The following is a 24,847-nucleotide window of genomic DNA, read 5'->3' on the forward strand; positions in this document are numbered from 1 at the left end:
TGTAATGCTTGGTACACTCTTCTTTTTACCTTAAGATGGCCAACAAAAGGTGGACTACTTTTCCGATTGAACAAAGTCTGTTACAACGATAGAGATGGCTATCCACAAGCAGAAGGAACTAAATTTGAGTGGGAAGAATATCGACCGGACAATGTATCTACACCTCGTTTTTTCACCAATCAAAGGCTTATAAATATGTCTAGTTTGCATGTGATTACGGTTATTGATACAAAAGCAGATCTTTGCATAACAAACAAGGGAACAATTCCGGTAGGAAGGAGTGAATGTAACACTACTCTCACATTTGATACACCAAATGGTATTACTTTTGTGGCCTCACGAAACACTTATTTTATCTGTGGTAATAAAGGATATCATCGTCTTCCTCTTGGATGGTTAGGAACCTGCTATATATCTTTTGTACTACCCCCTGTGTTTATTGCCCCGCCTATGTACCATAATGATTTTGTATTGTATCACGATTTTATATTGAATAGGGTTAAGAGAACATTAGAACTTGACAATGTTGACCAAACTGACACCTCACTACAACAATATGTAGATTTTAATTTAGGCCTGTTCTCTTTTGTTGGTGCTGCTTTAAACAGCAGGAAAATAAGACGGCTAACAGGTGTTGTGGAAGCTGTTGCTAATGAAACTGCCTCTGCTTTAGGGAACATAACTGAGGAACTCCAGATTACGAGAATTGTTACGCTTCAGAACCGAATGGTTCTGGACGTAGTATTAGCTGATCGTGGGGGTGCATGCCGCATTATCGGGAGTAGTTGTTGTGTTTATGTCCCCGATAATTCACCTTCTTTGTATGATGCCATTTCCAAATTGCACAAAATTGCTGCTGAAATTCGCCCCGAAAACGGTACATGGACTTTTTCTGGTTGGTTTTGGACTTTGCTCAGTACATGGGGTTGGAAGCTGTTAACAGTTCTATGTGTGATTATTGGGATATTCTTCTTCTTTTGTTTATGTATCCAATGTGGCCCTACTTTATGCTCTGTATGTATTACAGCCTGTATCCCATCCAAACGAGCTATTGCTAAAAATGTACAGATGAGTAATGTCGAAGTGATGAAAATAATGATGATTGACATTGACGATGAACATCCGGATTACTTCCACTATGAGGTAGCTTCAGCTAAATGCTAAAAGGGCCGTCTGTCGTAATTTGGCAGCACCTGAGTTAGCATTTAGCTCAGCTACACGAGCTTTTACTGTTAACTTGACCAAACGTGCGGGGCCATTTTGTATTTGGTGGCTTCCATTTTGTATGAACATGCGGCCTCGTGGTCAGCGTGCCCTTTCGTCCTTCCTCCATGCCAATGAACCATTACCCTGCCCAGCAACAGGCTATTTTTAGCATTGGTCAATCTCGCACATGCGTACACACGATCTTTGGACTAACGAGTGGTCACTTCTTAGGAATGTTCCCTAAACTGACCAGAGGCATCAAACTCCTCCCACATGTTGGCTGTGTTCCAAAAATGCCCTTATAGGTACCTAAAACTGTTCGAATGTATACCGCCTACCTTTTTATTACTGTTAAACTTGTATCAAAGAGGTCGCGCACCGATGTTCGGGGTGATACTTCTTGCATTGCCGAAGGGTGCTGTAGGAATGTACCACCACCCCATGGGGTACTAATAAACTTGTCTTTTGCATTTTCCAGTTTCCGTGCCAACTTCTATTTTATGGTGTTCGAGAGTTTTTGCAGAGTATGTAGACCTGACGAAACCCAATACCACACCGGAACACAGCTTTAAACCTCCGCAGGCTCCATAACGTACTGGGCAGGCAACCCTACATACAGGAGGACGCCGCAATTCTGTCCCTAGACGCCACTCTAGCGTTTGACCCCATAAAATGGTCCTACCGTTTTGAGGTCTTTAAACGTTTTGGCTTTGGCCCGGTTTTTATCCAGTGGGTCCGATTGCTCTACACCGACTTGTTAGGCCAGGTGCGAGTCAACGCCCATACATCCAGGCAATTCCAATTGCATAGAGGAACCAGGCAGGGAAGTCCCCTCTCCCCCCTTCTATTTGCGCTCACACTGGAACCTCTAGCCCATTGGATACGTACAGATGCCTCAATTAAAGGGCTGAGATGGAACAACGATACGATTGACAAAATATCCCTATATGCGGATGACATTCTTGTATATGTCTCCTCTCCCAGATCCTCCATTAACAGTCTCTTTCATGTCATTAGGAATTTTGGGAAATACTCTGGTTTCTCAATCAACTGGTCCAAGTCAGCCCTGTCTACACGGCCCTCCACCCATGCTTCCAAGAGGGTTCTCCATTGCAGTGGCCAAAGACGGCTTCAAGTACCTGGGTATTTTTGTTTCTCCTGATCCCAAGCTCTTCTACGAGCACAACCTAAAGGGCCCGCTCCAAAGGCTCCACAATGACATTTCTCACTGGCGTACACTACCCCTGTCCCTCCCTCCTCTCTTTAAAATGTTGGCACTCCCGTGTTTTTTGTATGTCCTTCAAAATTGTCCTTACCCAATTGCTGACTCCTTTTTCCATGCATTGGAGGGTGATTTGCGGCTCTTCCTATAGGACGGTAAGGCGCCTCGAATTGCTCTGAATAAATTAACTCAGGGATGGTACGATGGGGGTATCGCCTTGCCAAACATGCGCCTCTACTACTGGGCTTCCCAACTGGTGGCCACCAACTCCTGGATCCACGAGTCACCTACCAACCCGGCTTTCCATTTAGAGCGCTATCAGACGGGACGGGAGGGTTACTTAGGTGCCTTATACGGCAAATTCCCCCGAAACCGATATGTGGGACCCATGACACAAACTATTGCTATCTGGCACTGGGCTACTAAAAGCATGGGTTGGTCTGACATATTTACTCGAGCCACCCTGCTCTGGGCGTCCCAAAAGCTAGGTTCCCTTTGTCACCTTAAGGGCTTTGACAGGTGGGACACGATAGGCATCTCCACTCTAGGTGACTTGATTCACAAGGGGAAACTATTGACTTTTGCCGAACTTCAACAGAAGCACGATCTTGCCCAATCCGAGGCATTCAGGTACCTCCAGATTACACACGCTATCACAGCCACTGTACCAGGCCTCTCCCCTAGAAGATAGGCTACTTTCAGAGCCACTCCAGACAAAGGCAATATCGTGTACGAATCGTAAACTGTGCAACAATATGCCCGACTCCTTCCAGGCCCTGCGTGACAAGTGGCAGGAGGATGTGGGAGACCTAGACTATGAAGACTGGAGATCGGCACTCATGTCCCCTAGGGAAACGGCGATAAATCACAGCTTCAGATTGATCCAATTGAAAATTCTACACAGAACGTATATGTCTGCCCCTCTCCTGGCCAAACTGGGAAGACGCCCGGATAAGTTGTGTCTCCGCAGCTGTGGCCGCCCTGGCACCTTTTACCATGTCCTCTGGGAATGTCCAGCTATCCAACAATTTTGGGACAGGGCGGTTCGTAAAATGGCAGAGGCGGTGGGAAAACCCATTCCTCTTTCCCCTAGGAAGGACTTCTTAATATATGGGGTGCTACGGACCTCGCTGAGATGGAGCTTTAGTGGGTGGCCCTGGGTTTCCTGTTAGTGAAGCGAGCAGTGGCAATGCACTGGAGTGTCCCCCAGAGGCCTCTCCTGGTGGGTTGGGTGGCAGAAATGGATAAATGCATGCTGGCTGAAAAATCTGTATTTAAGGTCAGAGGATGCCCCAAGAAGTGGGATAAACAAGCATTGGAAATGCAATAGGTCTCGCATTAGAAAAGTTGGAGCTATTGGTCTTGTAAATGACAAATATTTTATTTATTTGTTGGTTTTTAAAATAGCTAAATTGATAGCTTTGTCATTTACAATGCCAATAGTTATAACTTTCGCGAATGTGACACCTATAGCATTTGGAATGCAACATGTTTTGTATTTACGTGACTTAGATGGCAGCTCTGGTCGTTAGGCCACATCTCTAGAGAGCAGGAGAGTGCAGCAGGGGAGAGAAGCACAGCAATGCAATAGGTCTCGCATTAGGAAAGTTCGAGCTATTGGTATTGTAAAGGACACATTTTTTATTTATGTGCTTGTTTTGAAAATAGCGAAATAGCTTTGTTATTTACAATGCCAAGTTTTATCTTTCGCAAATGTGACACCTATTGTAACACAATATGTGTTGTAGCACTGAGTGGTGTGAGGGTGAGGGGGGTGAGGGGTGTGAGGGTGAGGGGGTGTGAGGGTGAGTGGGTGTGTGAGGGTGAGTGAGGTGGTGTGAGGGGGTGAGGGTGTGTGAGGGTGTGTGAGGGTGTGTGAGGGAGGGTGAGTGAGGGAGTGAGGGTGAGGGTGTGAGGGTGACTGAGGGTGTGTGAGGGTGAGGGGATGAGGGTAAGGGTGTGTGAGGGTGAGGGGGAGTGATGGTGAGAGGGTGAGGGTGTGTGAGGGTGAGGCTGAGTGAGCCTGTGAGGGTGAGTGAGGGTGTGTGAGGATGAGGGGGTGAGGATGTGTGAGGGTGAGGATGTGTGAGGGTGTGTGAGGGTGTGAGGGTGGGTGTATGAGGGTGAGTGGGTGTGTGAGGGTGTGAGGGGGTGTGAGGGTGAGTGAGGGGGTGTGAGGGGGTGTGAGGGTGAGTGAGGGGGTGTGAGGGTGAGGGGGTGTGAGGGTGAGGGGGTGTGAGGGTGAGGGGTTGAGGGTGAGGGGTTGAGGGTGAGGGGTTGAGGGTGAGGGGTTGAGGGTGAGGGGTTGAGGGTGAGGGGTTGAGGGTGAGGGGTTGAGGGTGAGGGGTTGAGGGTGAGGGGTTGAGGGTGAGAGGGTGAGGGGGTGAGGGGGTGAGGGTGAGGGTGAGGGGGTGTGAGGGTGGGTGGGTGAGGGTGAGAGGATGTGAGGGTGTATGAGGGTGAGTGGGTGTGTGAGGGTGTGTGAGGGTGAGTGAGGGTGAGTGAGGGGGTGTGAGGGTGAGTGAGGGGGTGTGAGGGTGAGTGAGGGGGTGAGGGGGTGTGAGGGTGAGGGGGTGTGAGGGTGAGGGGTTGAGGGTGAGGGGGTGAGGGGGTGAGGGTGAGGGGTCTGACTTGTTTAATGCCACAGATGCAACAATTATTAGCAGGGACTCCATATACATTCTCAGTAGGACTGCTGCATTTTTAAAAGCCCAGGAGCAGCTCATAGCACAGGAACGGATGTACAAGTAAGAGCACAATACCAGCTACACAGAATAGTGCTCAGCTTTCCTTTTAACAGCCGAATGCATTCTGGGAGTTGTCGTCCTGTTTCATTTCAACTATAACAGATGTACTAATGCACCCTAAAAGGTAAAGGCAAGCCCAGGGCAAAGCTCTGGAATCGCTGATGATATGGTGTCATCTGGAGAGCATAGTATGGAAGACAACACTTCTTGCAGGAGAACTGATATACATTTAAATGTACAGCAGCAGATACACGTGGAAGAAGGAACTGTAATTGATCTCAATACGACTGCAACTTTCTGTTGAAGGAGCGAAATAACTCAGAAACACATGTCCAGGAATGCATCAAGCATTGGCTGTGCAAACACATATGTTAAAACCCATCTAACAGGAACTGCATCTGCCATAATGATTTGCGGTATGTAATGCTGACCTGCAGTGTGCTCCCGCACCCCCTACCCTTTTGAAAATTGGACCAATTTGCCCGAAAACAATGACGTGCAAAAGAAAGGCCTGAACTGGGACCCGGAGTGGCAGGGACACGGAATAGCTGCTGACGTAATGCCATCTAAGAAGGAAAGCAGCTCCCAGGGTTGCCAGGTTCACAGATGGGTGCCATTTTTCCCATTTGTGCGAGGAAAAAAAAACAAGGGGGCAGGGAGAGAACAGACGAGTGGAGGGAGGGAAGGGGTGTGCAGAGGTAAGGGACAGAGAGAAGTAGAGAACGGAAAAAATATATAAAGGGGAGAAAGAAAGGAGTGAGACATATAGTGAAGAGAGTGAGGCGGGGGAAAGGAGGAAACACGGGGAATCGAGAGGGAAAGAAGAGATGGCGAAGCAGAGGGAAGGGGAGAGAAAAAGGTGAAGTAAGAGGGATAGGGAGAGACAAAAGGAAGACAGACTGCAACAAACAAGACGGAGGGCATTAATGTGGGGAGGGGGGAGGAGAATGATAACAGTAGAACCTGTGATTGATAGAACTTAGAAACGGCAAAACTATGATAAGAAGTGTTATAAAGCAAAGCAAGCAGATATCGTTATTATCAACATGCAGCGGATAAAAAAAAAAAAAAAAAAAAAAAAAAAGAAAAAAGAAAAGGAGACACGGCCGGCCAGCCGTGAAACTGAAAGCACGGCCGGCCGGCCGTGAAAAAGCCTTTGATGCAGCAGGGGGTAATTAGGGGAGGAGAATGGCTGGGCTGAGGCAGAGCGCCAAGCCTTTGATGCAGCAGGGGGCGGAGCGGGAAGAGCTGCTGGCGGCACTAAGCTGGCGATTTGATGCTGTGCACGCGCATTTTAACTAATTGCGCTTGTGCATTGAGTTAAAAGTGCACATGCACTTCATCAAATCGCCAGTGAATCGCCAGTGTAGGTAAGCTCTGTTTAAGCCCCCATAGTCTCGCTCTGCTCAATGCGCATGCGCATTGACAGGCGAGACCTAAAAATGGGGACACTGGAATGTCTATAGAGGCGAAATCTATACCTCCCCCTCGGTAGAAATGGCAATGGATAAGGCTGGATCGAGAAGATGTAATGATCTTTAAAGTGATATCTTTCTGTACATGCCTGATTTATTTGATTCTGTATTGTATTGCTTAATTACTGGATGCTGACTCTGCTTTTGTTTTTTTTTTCTTCAATAAAAAAAAAAAAAAAAAAAAAAGGCATGGCCCTAAGCGGAAGCTTGGACATCTCCTGCACAGCCAGTCATCCTCAGTCAGGCATGGAGCCAGAAGGCAGGAGATGAAAAAAAAACTCTGCCTAGTGAGTCAGTCCTGTTAAGGCCACATCGGATTGTGAACTTAGCTGCGTCTCTCCCATCAGCCATAGCTTCGGAAGCGTATGGCCCAGGCCTCCTCCAGGACCGTTTCCAGCACCTGAGCAACCGAGTCCCTAAGAGAATGGAGTAACGGCCCAAAAGACATGCAGTCTACATTAGACTGCAATCCAAGGATGGCAGAAGAAAACATTTCCTTACCCAGTGTGTCCAGCCTTTTGGATTCTCTATCCAGTAGGGAATGTGCCAGGATTTACTTCGGAAGTGGAAGCTTGGACTACCAAGTTCTCTGGTGTAGGATGTGGGTGAGGTAAGAGAGGCCACCTGGGGCAGGGCAATGGCGGCAGGCAATTGTCCTGTCCACAAGAACCCTTATGCAGGGCCTGGGTCAGGCCCAGAGCAGGACGTCAGTAAGGGCTCCATTAAATGGGAGAAGCAGGTCTGAAGGTTTGAATCCAGGTAGAAACACTTCAGTGAAGACGCTAGTCTCGACAGCCACAGAGAGCAACTAAAGGTCGAGGACATCAGCTGCCCTCCTCACCACCATACCAAATGTGGCACCCTGCTCCATAGTAATGGTAGAAGGAGTAAACAAGCCAGTACCTGGGGAGGTGTCAAGTCCACTGGCATCCACCAATTCCTCACACCAGTACATAATTGTCTCTAGTGGCTGGTATTCTTCAGGGTCCAGTGGTCCCTCCCAATCTCCTAAAAGTCCTAGTCCATAGGAAGAGAGCCCAGGATCTGGCCTAGAGGAAATTATTCTGTGTTGGAGTCAGGGATCAGAATGGGGACGGTGGTGCCAGGGGCATCAGCAGAGCGACCGGCATCAGGGAAGGTCGAGGTGGTACAACACATGCCTATCTGAATCCATCTGTGGTTCCAAAGGGCCCAATTGGTGTGAGGGCAGACTCACCAGCGGTGAACCAGTAGGGAACCCTCCCAAACCCACGGACCCCAAAGGCACTCCAGCGGGGGGACCACCCAAGTATGAGGTGAATGTCCTCAAAGAACTCTCAGGGTTGGGCGAGGATCTCTCCAGCAAACTCTAGGAGGAGCGGAGACTGCAGGCTCATCCAGGGAGCTAGGCCTTGAGTGACAATGCTCCTGCGTTTCGTCAGATGACTTCGACAGACCGGGTGAAGTCAAAAACCTCTTCGACTTCTTGCTCTTTTTCGTTGTGTGAGACTTTCCAGAGTGGGACTACTTTGATGAAGATCTATGGTTCCGCGACTGATCCCTTCCTCTCGACCGGTATGGAAATATTCTAATGGCCAGGAGCTTGTGGGATAACTCCCACAAAGCCTTGGGTGTGGATAGCACAACAATCAATGCAGGTCTTGGCATTGTGGTCATGCTCAAGGCACCAGAGACAGACAAGGTGCTGGTCCAGTCACCGACATTTGTCAGTGACAGGCAACGCAGGGCTTGAATCTAGCATTCCTCGTGGACATTCCTGTCACACCAAAGCACAAGTCTCAAAAAACTTGACAAAAGTTGAAAAAGGAGTCAGTCAAAAAGTGAATGGAGGTTAGCTCTTACTGGATCTGCGCGGACTGGCCTGAAACTAACAGATGTCAGCAGGGTGGGGTGACACTGATCAAGGCACCACACACACCACTTCTGGCACGGATGACGACACAGAGCAGAATGCTGCCACCTACCAACATGCAGGGTTGCTGCTCACAAAAGTCGTGATATTGTGCCTGTTGTAAGTTAAAGAAATAGTTTGGTCTCTTTTAGCATGTTTGGAGAAGTTCTAAGGATCGTAGCATCGAGAGCTAATTGCTTTTTTGATTTTCCACTTTTGACATTACAATATTTGAGCTCCTATCTCACACGCACACCCATCCACTCACTAATTTGTAAGCATACTTCTGCCTAATGTATAGGACATAATATTTCAGGAGGAAAGTTTTAGACAGTTTACGGTAATGCATCTCATTGGATGACTGTGCCCAGGCCCCAATTCAAATAGTTGAGGACAGGTCTGAGGCAGGACTTGATATTGAGGCAGCATCAGGATGCAATTTTTCACTGGGCAATGGTGAGGAGGATCATGGATGGACACGCAAGTCTGTATAAGATCGCCTCTGGCACAACACGGTGTAGTTCCCACTCATGGTCCTCCAACAAAACAAGTCTGACTAACCACGACGGACACACTACCACCATGAAAATTCTCAATCACCTCAGCCATTGCCACAGTTACCTTCCAGCCGAGTCCACAATGCAACACTGCCCTGTCTGTTAATATTATGAAGGGTGCTGGTTTTGTCCGACTGATTATGTATGATCAGACGTCCCTGGTGAAGAGAGATGTGTCTCGATTGTAAGGCAAATTAATCACACCTATAACACATTTATGTGCAGATCGGTGCAAAGTCACAGACCACAGGCCTCGGGACAGCGTGCATCCCAGATGGGCTCTCCAGCCCAGCTAGGAGGCATTTGTGAGGCTAGAGCCAGGACTGGCATCAACACTCAGTACTCCTCGAGGACCAAAAACCAAGGCAGTGGAATCATACACTTTCCTTCTAGAAATCTCACCACTTTGTCTGGAAAATTGTGACTTGGATAGGGGAAAGGAGGAGGGGCGGGAGAGGCTTGAGGAGGTAAATAGAGAACATAGAATTGTATCGGTTGCTAGTGATCCCTGATATTTGCTAGATGTGTAGACTGTCTCTGCTGAGATTGCATAGCTCTGGTACAACACCCAAATTTTCTGTTCAGTATTGCTGATGCACCTCTCCAGTGCCGGCAGGTCCAGTGAGGAAGCCTTAGCCCTGCTATTCTTGATGCATTCCAGGAAGAAGCCTACCTTTTCACTGAAAAGCTGTATTCCATCAAAGGGCATGTCCATCACGGTGGCCTGGACATTTCGCAAAAGGCCTTTAGACAAAGTGGTACAATTTACAATGGTGCCCATTAACCAGGTTAATGTAGCTGCAGAAACCAAGCAGAAAGATATGCTTGAAGCATCCAATCTAAAAATGTTAGAATCTGAAAATTGCAATGTGACTCAGTAGGCTTGCAACAACTAGTTTGGTCAATTCCCATAAAAAAATTGACATAGCGGTCGACTTGCATGTTGCATTTGCTGTGTGGAAAGTGAGGCTGCCAGCAGTGGCGGATCGCTCGGAACTGGGTGGGGGATTTAAACTAAAATGCAAAATATAAAAACTTAGCTTCTCTGCCGCACACCTCTTCTCCTCTGCTGGAAGCACCAGAAGCAATCAGGCTTCTGGTCTCTCCCAGCCAATCACGATGCTGCATCGTGATTGGCTGAGTGTCCTGTTTGGATGCTCAGGCAGAGCCGGGGAGGCTAGGCATGTTCTCCACGGGGTTGTGCAACATCACTTAGAGGAGTGCAAACCAATCCCTCCTTGGCATCAGGGAGCCAGCCCCGCCAGACTCCCGAAAGAAAAAGAAACTAATAATAACAGTGTAATTATCGTTTTCTTTCACTGCTGCAATAGCAGTGAGACGGCGCTCCTACGCGTTAGCGGAGCCACCACTGAATGACAGATGCAAACATCTTCCAGCCCATGACATCCACATATGACTACTGTGTGAAGAGACAATGGGAAAGCCATTCAGGCTCAGCTTGGCGGAGGAAGCCAGTATATAAGCCGCTTAAATGGCAACGCATGAAATGTCAAGAATATGAGATTACCAGGAGCAGGTATAGGTTTCCCATGTACTGCTGGGCCCAAAATGTTGGACAGGAAAACAGAACTGGTTCCAGCATAGCCACATTAAATGGACGCCACAACTTGGCAACAGAAGACGGCGGTTGTAAGATGTCAAAATTTAAGACTTGGGTGTTTCGAAAGGCACAGTCGGCTCTGCAGTAGCTTTACACACCACAGTACTTAAGAAAAAGAAAAAGATCTCATCTGTCTGAGCCCCGAAAGGGTAAGGAATGTATCTTTCCTAAGGTTTCCTGGTCACTAGCACTTTGTAAAGTAAGCTAAAAGACAGCATCAAGTAAAACAGAGGAGTAGACTGTGTAAGGAACCACGAGTTGTTTCCGCAGGAGTGCCAGGAACCAAAGATAGGCCCAGCCCCTCCCTCCTACACCACTGCGTCTATCAAACCATAGAACACAATGGTGATAAAGAGGGAAAGGAGGGAACAAAACAAGGAAAGGAAGGGAAAAGACTCCGTGGACAGGATGCTTCAGCAGGTCGAACACAGGTGCTGTAAGAAAGGGTTCTTGAAGTCTTCTATCTTTCTGGTTACACAATGTACTCCCAGGTGAAATTTAAAGACTGGATCTCAACAATAGCGACCTTTGGCAACCTAAATGGCAAAGACAAGAATATATACAAGGTGTGCCTAACCAAATCCTTGTGAATTGGCCTTAGTATTAGAGGACTTACCCCAACGTGAACTATTATGGCAGGGAAGGTGGTCACATTCTTAAATAGGCGCTTATCTGCTGGTAGAGTCTGAGACATATAAACACTACTCACACTACTGTTATGTATAAGTAAAATGAATAGAAAAGTAGCGCCAGGCGCCTTTGCCAGCTCTTCAATCACTCCAGACTGTGACGCTTGCCAGATTCCAAATACCCACTGGACGTCCGAAAAGATGGAGTATCATAAATAAAATAGGGGAATAACAACAAAAAGGGGAAGATTACAGGCGGACCACCACTACCTAAAGCCCCTCGAGAGTCTCCCCGCCCGTCCTACCCAAGTCGGCCGGCCGACGGAACCTAGAGTCCAGCCGACGGGCGGAATCGTGAGAAACAGACGGGACACTCCCCCCAGGGAGCAAAGGAGAGGATAGCTGGCGCTGCGCTGAGGAACAACACAGGACTACTACGAATCCGCCGAACAGGCAAGAAGGCGGAGACGTTTGGCAGGAGTATCCGGGATCAGGTGGCTGAGCGGGGATACCAACGAACAGCAACAAGGAAACAATAACGAAGGCTCTGTAAAAGTAGAGCCGGTCTTAATCCCGCGAAGAACAATACCGGCACGGAGAGATCTCTGTTGAGACAGAGAGTGAAAGTGGCTTGGCGGAAGTGACGCGACGCAAAAGGTCCACACACTAGAGCGCGAAGCACCGCTCACAGGGGAAGTCAGGCTTTTGACTGCTGCCGGACTTCCTTGCTCATGCGCGGTACGGGGCGGCCATCTTCAGTGGGGCACGCGATCTGGCAGGCATGACAGAGTGATCTTAGAGTAATCATCCTCCGTACAACTATCCTTTCTATCAGGCATAGTAACAGCCTTAAACTCTGATCTGAATAACTCCTATCCAGGCAGCTTTCTGTGCCTTCTGGAGAAGCAGTGCTGAAAACAGCTAAGTGGCAGATATCATGGATGGTGCCTCAGACAGGGTATAGCACAAAGGTACGAGACATTCTAGACAAAGGCTAGAGACAGGAGGTGCAGTGTTGGGGGTGTCATAGTTGCCAATAGTTGCCAAGGCCGAATGCGCTTTCCACTTTAAGACAGTGAGACAGAGGGTATGAAAGCAGCTCTAAAGATGCCCGACATGGACTAGTGCTAGGCCTCGACCAGCGCAGAGTTGGGGGAAAAAAGGGTTGCAGTAAGTTTTAGTTTGATATTCTGCAGCTTTGCAATTAGCTCTGCTTTTATGGGGGACAAGCAGGTTGGCAGTGGACCGGGCCATGAATCAGAATTGCCCTGAGAATGGCATGAGTTCCTCTAGCATGAAAATTTCCAACTTCCCATGGGACTTTTTATGATGAGTGGGAAGACCATTTCAGAGATTGTTACCTCACACAAGACTTACCTGCAGCAAGAGTGTATACTTTTTTATCCCCCTAGATTAAAAATAAAATGGCCTGTTCCAAGGTCTTTAGTTAAAACAGGGAGCACAATTGGCAGCCACGGCGTGGCGCAGCGTCAGATCCAAGACAGATGAAAGATGCATCCAATTAAGACATTCACTTGCTGCACTTCAGGCAAGGCTTGAACAAGAATCTTTCAGAAGAGACACTGGAAATATTGGCTGTTGAAGCAGAGTACTTTTACTGGTGAAACGGAGTGCTTTTAGAATAGAAGTGATGTCAGCATGCAGGTAGGTATCAATTATGCACCAATGTCACACCAAGCGGGCAGAGTTGCAGCTTGAACTGCAAGGCACCACCTGGAGAGCTACTGCTGGGGGAGAACAAATTCTGGATCAGTCTGATGCCTGGGAACTAGTCTTAAGGTAAGAAATTTGCTGGAAGATACTTTCAACATAAAGGATTAGCTACGGATAAAAGGCTCATTTGAATAGCTTTACCTCCAATGTCATTTCAAACAAGGCAGGTCTCTGAGGGGAGAATCAATTGAACTTCCCAGATAGGCTCACTGAAATCTGTTGAATCTCAGAGTTTGTTTTTCCTAAATTTGGAAATGCATTTAAAACTAATGTGCTAAATTCAAGATTTTGTCCTGGTATGTAGTGAGGAGTGCATTTACAGAAACAGAGTGGGATCTTTGTTCACTATAAATATGGTACATAGAACGGAAGTTTAAAATGTAATTATTTGATGCTCCATTGCAGTAGTCTGGCTGTGACTAAAGTAGGGCTATTGAGTGTCTTATCTTGCTATTCTGCATGAGTAACTTGGATAGCCATTTCAATCTAATTAGTTGGACTCTAACCTCTTTAGTTCGAGTTTGGCATACTTTGCTACGGAATGGATCTGCTCTTTAAATCAAAGTTCAAAGTCAACCAAGACCTACGTTTTTATGTACCTTATTGGTAGACGTGCATTCTATGTTATGTTATGTTGTAGGGGGTGCTTCTATAGCGCACGGCTACTCCGAGGAGTGTCCCGGCGCTGTCGGAGCCTCACAGGTCCAGAGTGGAGACAAGGAAAAAAGAAAAAAAGGGCGAGTTAACAGAGCGTGGCTAAGAGGGGGCGGTCTTATTGCGTGAAAAGCAGGGTCTTCAGATCTTTCCTGAAGGCCAGCGGATTAGGGCTAGATCTGAGAAAGAGAGGAAGGTCGTTCCACAGCCGGGGGGCAAGATGTTTGAAAGAGCACCCCCCACAGCGTGCCCGATGGACCAAAGTCGTGACTGCCCTGGCCTGGGTTGAAGAGCGCAGGGATCTAGAGGGAAGATAGAAACTGATCCATTTCTGGAGATAGCGGGCATCTATGCCATGCAGGGCTTTGAAGGCAATGGTCAGGGCCTTGAAAGTGATCCGCTTCTTTATGGGCAGCCAGTGAAGGGTTCAGAGGAGCTCACTGGCCCTGGCTCTCCTAGTGAGGCCAAAGATGGCACGGGCCGCAGAGTTCTGTACCACCTGGAGACGCGATAAAAGAAATTCCGGCAGTCCTAGGTACAGAACATTGGAGTAGTCCAGGCGCGAGCCGATCAGGGCCTGCACTGTGGTCTTTCTATGCTCCAAAGATAGGAGCGGCAAGAACTTCCTCAGCATCTTCAGGATCGCAAAGCATCTGCCGGCCAGGCCCAAAACCTGGGCCCTGAAGGAGAGGCAGTTGTCGATCTGAATGCCCAGGTTTTTTGCAGCCCCAGAGTCGCTGTCAGGAGGGAACATGGCGGAAGGCCACCACTCTTTCCATCTGGGATCTGCGGGGCAGCCAAAGAAAAACACTTCGGACTTTTCGGAGTTACATTTGAGGCTGTGACGACTGAACCAGTCGAACACAGCCCCAAGGCAGCCCCGAATAGACGCGCCGTCAAAGTCCTGGCCCCTGTCGCAGGTGAACAGGAGTTGCGTGTCGTCGGCATACGACACTATCTGGGCCTCGAAATCCTCCGCGAGTGCCGCCAAAGGGGTCATATAAATGTTGAAGAGCGAAGGGCTCAAAATTGAGCCCTGCGGCACTCCGACCTCCAAAGGCGGCATTGCGGCAGAGAAAGGTGGGGCCCAGATAGTTTGCTGGCGGTTGGAGAGAAATGACCTAAACCAACTAAACACCGTCCCCCTTAGACCCACCTCCCAGAGTCTAGATAGGAGGCGGTCGTGGGGGACGGTGTCGAAGGCAGCAGAGAGGTCAAGCATCACCAGCATAGCTTTTCCACCCCTGTCCAAGGTTTCTTTGATCACTTCGGTGACCTCAAGCAGAGCTGTTTCGGTGCTCAGATTAGAGCGGAAACCAGACTGAGATTTATGTAAGATGTTGTTTGCCTCTAGAAAGTGGGACAGGGTGGTATGAACGTGTCTCTCAACCGCTTTCGCCAGAGCTGGTAAAAGGGAGATGGGTCTGTAATTGCCATGGGATACAGGGTTCAGGTTGGCTTTCTTCAGCAGAGGCAAAATGAGGGCCTGTTTCCAGGACTGAGGGACTACACCTGTATTGAGCGAAAGGTTAAGAATGGGGTTGATGAGGTGGTTAAGGGTAGGGGCCATTTGAGCGAGAAATTTAGCAGGACACTGGTCGAGAGGTGAGCCAGATTTTAATTTGGAGAGAAGGTCTAAAGAGGACTGGAGGGACAGTAAAGTAAAATTGCACAAGGAGGGAGCTGTCGAGGTCTGGGAGGAATCGAGAGACCAAGAAATGGGAGGGTTACTCATGTTAAAGGTCCCAAAGGAGGTCTGGATAGTCCTAATTTTGCTGGCAAGAAAGTCAGCAAGTTCGGAGATCCAGGACTCTGAATGCGAGATTTTGGGAGTGGACCAGGGAGGGGAGATAAAATCCTTGACTATCTTGAAGATTTCTTTGAAGGAGTTGGAAGCGTCATCTATTCTGCTAGCCAAATAGGCCTTTTTGCTGGCGGTGATGTTGTGACGATAGTCTCTTGTGATGGCCCTGTAGGTTTCCTTGGAGCTGGCGTCGTAGTGTTTGCGCCAAATCCTTTTGGCTTTTTTGCATTGCCGTCGTTTGATGGCAAGTGCCAAGGAGAAACAAGGGGCAGAGGATTTCACCGAAGGTGTCCTCGGAGGTAGGGGGAGAGCAAGGTCGGCGAGTCGTTGGGTCAGCCAGCCCTGCAGTAGATCAAGGTCTGTTTCCAGAGAGCCTAATAGCAGGCAGGGGTGGGTCCCTAAAGCCTTCGACAACATGGCTGGGGAGACTCGATGGAATGCTCTGGAGGGAAGCGCTTCGTGCCAACGTCCGCCATCAATGCTCTTTTTCCTAAGAGGAATCTCAAATTCCGCTAAGAAATGGTTTGACCACAGGACAGGAGCAAGGGAGGTCAGGGCAACAGGAACAGTAGAAAAGATTTGAGCTAGTATATGTCCTTTACAGTGAGTAGGGGACCGAAGGTGTGGAAGAAACCGTAAAGATGAAATGATGTCGTTGAGCTTAATACTGTCTGAGTCATCCACCTTGTCCATATGAATATTAAAGTCGCCAAGGAGCAGACAGTGGTTGGACCTAAGGCATAGTGTAGAAATCAGGGAGTGGAGTTCTTCAAAAAAAGGTGCCCGTGGGGCCAGGGGGCCTATATACCAACAACCCTATGCATGCTTGCTGAGGTGATCGGGAGAGGGAAAAGGCAGTTGTAGTTTTGCAGCTTGAAGATCTTTCTGGATTCACTATGCTGTGCATTATTCCTATTCCGCGGTCTTGTGGTTGGGTCCGGATTCGTAGTCTTTTGGTTTTTTTTTTCTTAGCCCAGGTGGGCGTCGGCGTCACGCCCCCTGGGGTGTATTTCCGGTGACGTCGGCATGCTTCCTGCGGAAGCTCCCACTCTTGGGCGCCATCTTCGGGTTCTTTTTTTCCGTGTTTCTTTCGTTTCCGAAGTAATGGCAATGTTCTATTTAGTTTGTATTTACCGCTTTGTACTTTCAACGTCCTTTCTTTAGTTAACCACCTCTTCTCTCTCCAGCCTCATCTTTCTGGCGGAGGTGGGTGGGTTCGCTAGTGAATCCAGAAAGATCTTCAAGCTGCAAAACTACACCGACAGGTAAGAAAACTATTCGTTTTGCAGCGTGAATCTTTCTGGATTCACTATGCTGTGCATAGATTTTGTAGCGGTTTCTCATCTCTGTGGCGGCTGGGTGGAAGATGAGCGTTGGGTGTTGAATATGTGCTGTAGCACCTTCTGTCCCACTTGAGCTTCCTTGTTCATTTGTATGTCCACACAGTAGTGCTTCGTGAACGTGTGCACCGAAGCCCATGTTGCCGCCAGGCATATGTCCTCTATGGGTGTGTTAGCCAGGAAGGCTATTGTAGCGCCCTTCTTCCTGGTGGAGTGGGCACGTGTCCCCTCAGCCAGTTCTTGTCCTGCACGTTTGTGGCAGAGTTGAATTGTCTGTGCGATCCATCGTGCAATGGTCTTTTTGGTTACTGCTTTCCCCATGAAGCTGTTTGCGAATGACACAAAAAACTGTTTTGTTTTCCTGTGTCCCTTTGTCCTTTCAATGTAGTGCATGACTGCCCTTCTGGCGTCCAGGGTGTGCAGAGCTCGCTCTGCGCTAGTTGTTGGTTTTTGGAAAAAACTCGGTATCTGTATAGACTGGTTCATGTGAAATTTGGATACCACCTTCGGCATGAAGTGTGGGTCAGTCCTCATCACAACTATCGTTGTGTATTTGTATGTAGGGTTCTTGTAGCGTCAGCGCTTGAAGCTCGCTTACTCTGCGTAAGGACGTTATTGCAACCAGGAAGGCTGTTTTCATAGTTAGCATCTTTAGGGAGACCTTGTGAAGTGGTTCAAAGGGCTCTTTCATGAGTTCCGTTAGGACTGTGTTCAAGTTCCATGCAGGTGGCGGCACCCGCTTGGGTGGTGCGATCCTTTTCGCTCCTTCTAGGAATCTCTTTACCACTTGTGATGTGAAGAAGCTCCTGCACGTTTCTCCCCTTGTGTAGGCGACTATCGCTGCCAAGTGAACTCTTAAAGAGGATGAGCTAAGGTTCTTCTCCAGCAAGTGCGTCAGGTACCTTAGCACTGTGGAGTCCCTCTTCATTCTATTGTGGAGTCTTTCCTGTCTGCACCATACTGTGAATCTTTTCCATTTCGCAACGTAGCACTTTCGAGTGCTGGGCCTTCGTGCCTCCCGAAGTACCCTCAGGGTGCTTTCTGGTAGTCCCAAATGTGCGAACTCTATGTCCTCAGGAGCCATGCCACTAGGCTCATGCTCTCTGGATGTAGTACCTCTCCGTTCTGCATGGAGAGTAGGTCTTTCCTCCTGCTGAATCTGTGGGGTGCACACTGTGTCATCTCCATGATCTGCGAGTACCATGTCTGCCTCGCCCACTGTGGTGCGACCAGTATCAGTGTCATGTTGCTCGCTCTGCACTTGCTCAGCACTCTGTGCATCAGTGGTATCGGGGGAAAGGCGTAAGCAAATGTCCTTGACCAATCTATCCATAGGGCATTCCCCAGTGACCCCTCCTCGGGCTGCCTGGATGCGAAGTTTTGGCATTTTGCATTCTGGCGTGTGGCAAACAGGTCCACCGATGGTGTCCCCCACCTGTCGAACAGGTACCTTGTCTCCTGAGCATTGAGCTCCCACTCGTGGGATGCCGATGTCTGCCTGCTGAGCCAATCGGCTTGTATGTTGTCCTTCCCTGGTAGGTGTATGGCTAGCAGGTCTATCTTGAGAGGGATGGCCCATCTCCATATCTCCTGCGCCAGCGTTGAAAGCGGTGCTGACTGTGTGCCCCCCTGCTTGTTGATGTAGAACATCGCAGTGGTGTTGTCTGTTTGTATCAATACCTTGTGTTTGTACAGCCTTGTTTGAAAGGCTTTCAGTGCAAGGAAGATTGTCTTCAGTTCTAGGTAATTGATGTGCTTTGCCGCATCTGTTGTCGTCCACAGTCCCCTCACCTTGAGCTCCTCCATGTGAGCGCCCCATCCCTTCAGGGATGCGTCTGTGGTGATGGTCACTGTTGGCGTTGGGGGCGTTAGAGGCTTTCCCCTTGTTATGTTTTCCATGGTCCACCATGACATCTCCTTCTGCACTGCGTGCGTTACAACCACTAGATCCTCCCAACCGCCTGTAGCTTGTGACCATTGCTCCTGCAACCATTCTTGAATGGGTCTCATGTGGAGTCGTACATTTGGTACCAGGTGGATGCATGATGCCATCATGCCCATGATCTTGCTCGCAGTCCTCACTGTCCGAGCTTGTCCCTTCCGGTAGAGGAGAGTTTCCTTCACCAGCGCCCTCGCCCTCTTCTCGCTGGGGAACACCTTGCCCTGTAAGGTGTTGATCTGTGCTCCCAGGAAGATTTTGACCTGTTCCGGCTCCATTGATGATTTTTTCCAATGGATGGAGAACCCCAGGTTTATGAGCGGGCTCGTCACTGTATGTGCGTGCTGCTTGCATTTCTGGTATGAGTTTGCTTTCACCAGACAGTCGTCCAGGTAAGGGTATACGTGTATACCTTGCCTTCGTAGGTGCGCTGCGACTGCTGCGAGGCACTTTGTGAAAACTCTTGGTGCTGATTTTAGTCCGAAGGCCAGTGTCGTGAACTGGTAGCGGCTTTCTCCAATGGTGAACCTGAGCATGTGTTTGTGCTTTCTGTTCATTGGGATGTGCAGGTAGGCGTCTTTGAGGTCTATTGTGACCATGAAGTCCCCGGTCTGCAACTGTGGGAGCACCTCTTGCAGGGAGGTCATTTTGAATTTTTGCGTTCTTATGAATTTGTTCAGGAACCGCAAGTCTAGAATGGGTCTCATGGTCTCGTCTACCTTTGGTACCAGGAAGTACGTTGAGTATATTCCTGTGTTTCTTTCCTTGAAGGGTACCCGTTCTATGGCCTGCTTCCGCAGGAGTTCCTTTGCCTCCTCCTGAAGACACTGCAGCTGCTTGCTCGCTAGTGTTTTTCTTTTTGGTTTTCTGCTTGTTGGTCTCCCCTCCAATTCAATGCAGTATCCGAATTGGATAATGTTGAGGATCCATTGGTCTGATGTGATTTCTCTCCACTCTCGGAGGTAAAATCTTAATCTTCCTCCCACTGGTGTCATGTGGTCGTAGGTGTCTAGTTTGTCTTGACCCATCTGTACGTGCTGCCCCCTGGGATCTTTTTTGTGGGCGGGCACACGGAGTTTTTTGAAGTCACTTAGAGGTGGGCTGCTGCCCTCCTCTCCTATTTTGTCCCCGTCCATTTCTCCCTCGAAAGGACTGGCCTCTTTGTTGGTACTGCCAGGACTGCTTCTGCTGACCATGCTGAGCTTGCGAGTCTGCCTGGTGCGTTTGCTGGAAAGCCTGGTGTGATGCACCTGGCTGGTTTCCGCCTCTCCCGCCGGGCCTCCGTGACGGGGTGCCCCTCTTGTTCCCTCTGAACTGCAATGCTCCCATGTATCTTGCTGTTTCGTTATCTTTTTTCAGTTGGCTGAGCGTTTCATCAACTGTTGTCCCCAAAAGCGTGTTGCCGTTGAACGGTGTGTTCAGGATGCTGTGTTGCACCTCCGGTTTGAAACCTGAAATCCTGAGCCAGGCGTGCCTCCTTTCCGTGACACCCATTCATGAGCCTGCTGGCTGTGTCTGCCCCATCCAGGGCCGTCTTAAGGCAAGAATTAGCTGCGTTCTTTCCCTCTTCAACCAGCTTTTCGGCCTTCTGCCTGGCATCCTGGGGCAGGTCCTTCACCAACTGCCCCAGCCCCTCCATGATCTGATACATGTGCCTATTTATCAGGGCGTTGGAATTAGCCATGCGCCAGTGGGTCGCGGCATTCCGTTCGATCCTTCTGCCCACCAGATCCATCCTTTTGCTCTCCTTATCCGGTGGCGGGCCCAAGGTAGTGGGTACGTTAGCCCTCCTCCTTGCTGTGGCCGTGATAATGGAGTCTGCAGAGACCGTGCCCTGAATGTAGGCCGGGTCCTTTGCGGCATGTTTGTACTTTTTCTCCGTTCTGGGAGTTACTGCTTTGCATGTTGCGGGCTCCCTGAATGCTTCCTTCCCCTGAGCCAAGACGCTTTCGAGCATTGGAAGGAATTGGCTCCTCGTTTGTGTTGGGAGCAATGTTTCTAGAAGGAAGTCTGCTTTCTGCTTCTCTTCGTCGAGCTTGAGCTTGAAAGCTGCTGCGGCAGATTGTATCACCGAGTTGTAGGCCCCGATGTCGTCCGGCGGCGAGGGGTAAGTGTCGACCACCTCCTCCGGGCTGTCGGTGTCGACATCGATGTAATCTACCTCCTGAAGGTCAGAGGGTGCCGACTCTGTGTCCGTCCTGCCATCCTCTTCCTCCCCATAGTTGTAACTATCGTAGGGATTCTCGTACTCCTCCTGGTCGTCGATCACCTCGACGTCCTGGTCTTGTTCCTCGGCGACTTCGGCGATCTCCTCTTCCTCCTCGACCGCCTCCACCACCGGTGGCTTGGTCTTGGTGAGGGATCGTGAAGGCTTTCATCTTTGCGTCAAAATCTTTCTTCCGCTGCATGATGTTCTCCATTTCTGCCTCGAGGCGCCTTCTCTTCTTCTCCATCTCGGCCGCGTGTTCCGCGTCGGATGGGTCGGCCGCTCTTTTCGGCGGATGGCTCGTCGCCGTGCCTTTCGGTGTCTAAGTTTACGACGTCGAACCGGATTTTGGGTCTCTGGTCGTCGTCGTCAGTTTTGGGTCTTTCTCCCTCGGCGTCGATCGGTCCTTTTCGGGGACGATTTTCGACGTTTTCTGCTGATCAGCAGCTCTCGGCGCCGGGGACTCCTTCTCGGAGGATCCGCTGGGCCTGGGAGTATTCGCGGACGCCGCCTTTTTTGGCGTCGGCGCTTTCGGGGTCTTGCCCTCGATTTTTCTAGACTCAGAGTCTCTCGGGTTCTTGGGGGCTGAAGAGTCTCCTACCTTGCCAGAAGTCTTCGTGTAATCGGTCTCTACGACCGTGTAGCTGTCGTCTTCGGCGGCAGCGTTGTCTTGTTCCTCGGAGGACATCCCCAGCTCGTAGAGTGACGGAGTCGGGGCCTTCCCCTGCAGGGCGGCGTGTGCTACCCTCTGCCTCTCTCTCACACGAAGGGTCTTCGGGGCGAAGGCGGAACAGGCGTTGCAGTCTCCGCTTTCGTGGTCCACCGGTAGGCAAAGGTTGCATACCGGGTGCTGGTCCTTCTGCGCGTACTTGTGGTGGCAGTTACGGCAGAACTTGAACGGGTGTTGTCCATCATCGAGCGTCCAGGGCCTCTCTGGTCGCGTGTTCGTCGACGGTCATCGAGGATCTCGATGGAAAACGCCTTATCCTTGCTGACTTTGTCGATGAAGTCCCCTGGAGTCTTCAGATGACTTCTCCTCGTATTTTCTGTATTTTCTTTCTTTTTTCTCCAAAAATGTCTGGAGCCCCAACGGGAACGATCCAGACCCGACCGCGGAAAAAAAGAATCTGAAGATGGCGCCCAAGAGTGGGAGCTTCCGCAGGAAGCATGCCGACGTCACCGGAAATACACCCAAGGGGGTGTGACGCCGACGCCCACCTGGGCTAAGAAAAAAAAACAAAAACAAAGAAAAGATTACGAATCCGGACCCAACCACAAGACCGCGGAATAGGAATAATGCACAGCATAGTGAATCCAGAAAGATTCACGCTGCAAAACTTCACATCCCGTGATGTTATCAGAGGGAAGAATAGAGCATGTGATGCGCCTGTCGATGACCAGGGCAACACCACCTCCTTTCCCACTGGCTCTGTCTTTCCTATAGATAACATGGCTAGGGGGGGATGGCAGTAGCAATATCAGGTCCTGCTCCCTCGCCCAGCCACGTTTCTGTCAGAAACAGACAGTCGGCTCTGGAGTCTATCAATAAATTGTAGACGTCAAGTGCATGCTTGCTTAAGGATCTAGTATTGAGAAGAAGGCAGGTTGTGCTATTGGAGGGAGGATTAAGAGAGGTGATACGACCCTGGCCTGGTTGCCAGCCACAGGCCGAGCACCTATTAATCGACCAAGACGGTTTGGGGAAGACCTTAGAACAGGGACCGTTAGTATATCTAAGTGAGAGGAGGTCATCCCGTGAATATTTTATCATCCTGGAAGCTCGCCCTACCAGCCGGGCCCGCGCCCGGCAGCCTCCGGGACGCTGACGAGCTTTCCTTTGGCGCTCCTTAGGCACCTCCGCAGCGCGCGTCCGCTGCGCGGAGGGGAGGGCACTTAGTTTTAAGGCGTCGCTGGCCGTCCGGCGCGAGTCTGCACCACTAGACTGCCGCCCGTTAAACTGCCTACCCGCAAGATGGCCGCCACCGAAATGCGCGCCTGCAGGTCCCAGAGAATCCCAGGCACCTCGATGTGCCGTCCGGAAGACTGGGGAGACTGCAGGCAGGGCAGCGCGGCGCGGGCAAGGAAGAAATACGAGGTAGGGGAAGAGTGCTTGTTATGCTGAGAAGTCTAAGGTCACCCGGCTTTCCACCTCAGGTGCCTGCAAGGAGACTGAAAGTGCGAGGTGCAGTGATAGCAGCAGAAAGGACAGAGAAGCTAGTAGTCAGCTTATTTAAAATAAAGTGCAAATAGGACACAACACAACAGGTTAAAAACGAGTAATTCAGAAAGTTAAAAACCGCTTGTATTTCAGCGCTATGCTTGTCACTCGCCCACACCCGGCTTCCGCCTCAGGTGAATGGGACAAGTGAGGATTCACAGGTGTGCCGCAACTGTTGCTAGGCACTTGGTAAATACCCGTGGTGCTGATTTTATTCCGAAAGGCAGAACTTTGAACTGGTAGTGTGTTCCCTTGTGTTGAAACCGGAGATATTTTCGGTGGTTCTTGTTCATAGGTATGTGTAAACAGGCATCCCTGAGGTCTATTGTTGCTATGTAATCGCCTTTGAATTTGTAGGATTATCTCCTGGAGAGTAGTCATTTTGAAATGTGTTAAAATGAATTAGTTTATGAACCTTAGATCCAAGATTTGTCTTAGTGATAAGGCCTGTTTGGGAACCAGGAAATACGGTGAGTAGTTTCCTTTGAAAAAGTCTGGTCTTGGTAACAATTCTATTGCTTGCTTTTGGAGAAGGTCTTTGATGTCTGAATTTAGCTGTATGAGTTCTGATTTGAGGAACTTCCTGATTTTTGGTGGATTTGCAGGTGGTGTTTTGGTTAGTTCTATGCAATATCTGTATTTTACCAAATTTAATATCAAATTGTCTGTCACTGTTGTAGCTATCATGACATTCTGCCCCCCACTGGCGTTGAGGGTGGGTCTTTGTCTGTCTAGGAGTCAATTAGATCCATTTCCTCTCCCCCTAGAGGGCTGCCCTCTGTCTCTTCCTTGAAAGGACTGCTTCGGATGTTGCCGCCAACCTTGGTATCCTGTTTGTTGGCCATTCCATTGGCCTTGTTGTTGGTGTGACATTTGCTGGCCTTGAACAAATGTTCCTCTCCCTGTGGGATTTCTGCTGTTAACCCCACCTCTTTTGAAGGTACCTCTTTGCTGTAGGGCTCTCAGTCTTCTCTTTTTTGATTTGTTGTAGAGGTTCGTCCACCTCCTTTCCCAATAGTGCCTCCCCTGTGAAAGACCCGTCAATGATGGAGATTTGAACTTCCTGCTTAAACACTGAAATTCTAAGCCAGACATTCATTCTTAGGGTGATGCATGTGCACATTTGTCTGCTGCATCTAGTGCAGATTTAAGGCATGGACAATATATAGCTCTTTTCTTGTCCTCCTCTGGGAGCTTGTTGAGGAGCTCCTCGATGTTATTCCTTTGCTGGGGTCCGTAACCGTTAGCAGGGCATTAGAGTTTGAGCTGCGATGCTGCCTCCTTTTCCATTTAACTGCCCGACATACCCATTTGTTTGCTTTCTTTCTCTGGGGGTAGTCCACTGTTAGAGAGGGCGTTTGCTCTTCTCCTGGCCGTGGTGAAGATGATGGAGTCAGGGACAGTGTTCGCCTAAATATACTTAGGGTCCTTGGAGGAGGCTTGGTACTTCTCGACCCATGGTGTTACCATTTGCTTGAGGCTGGTTCTTTAAAGGCTCCATTGCCTTGGTCTAGGATGCTTGGCAGCATTGACGGGTATTGTGTCCCCTTGTTGGCTGGGACTAATGTTTCTAAAAGGAAACGTGTCTCCCTTCTCTTCGAGGG

Source organism: Lissotriton helveticus, chromosome 4_1 (assembly GCF_964261635.1).
Source record: "Lissotriton helveticus chromosome 4_1, aLisHel1.1, whole genome shotgun sequence".
NCBI classification, from domain to species: Eukaryota; Metazoa; Chordata; class Amphibia; order Caudata; family Salamandridae; genus Lissotriton; species Lissotriton helveticus.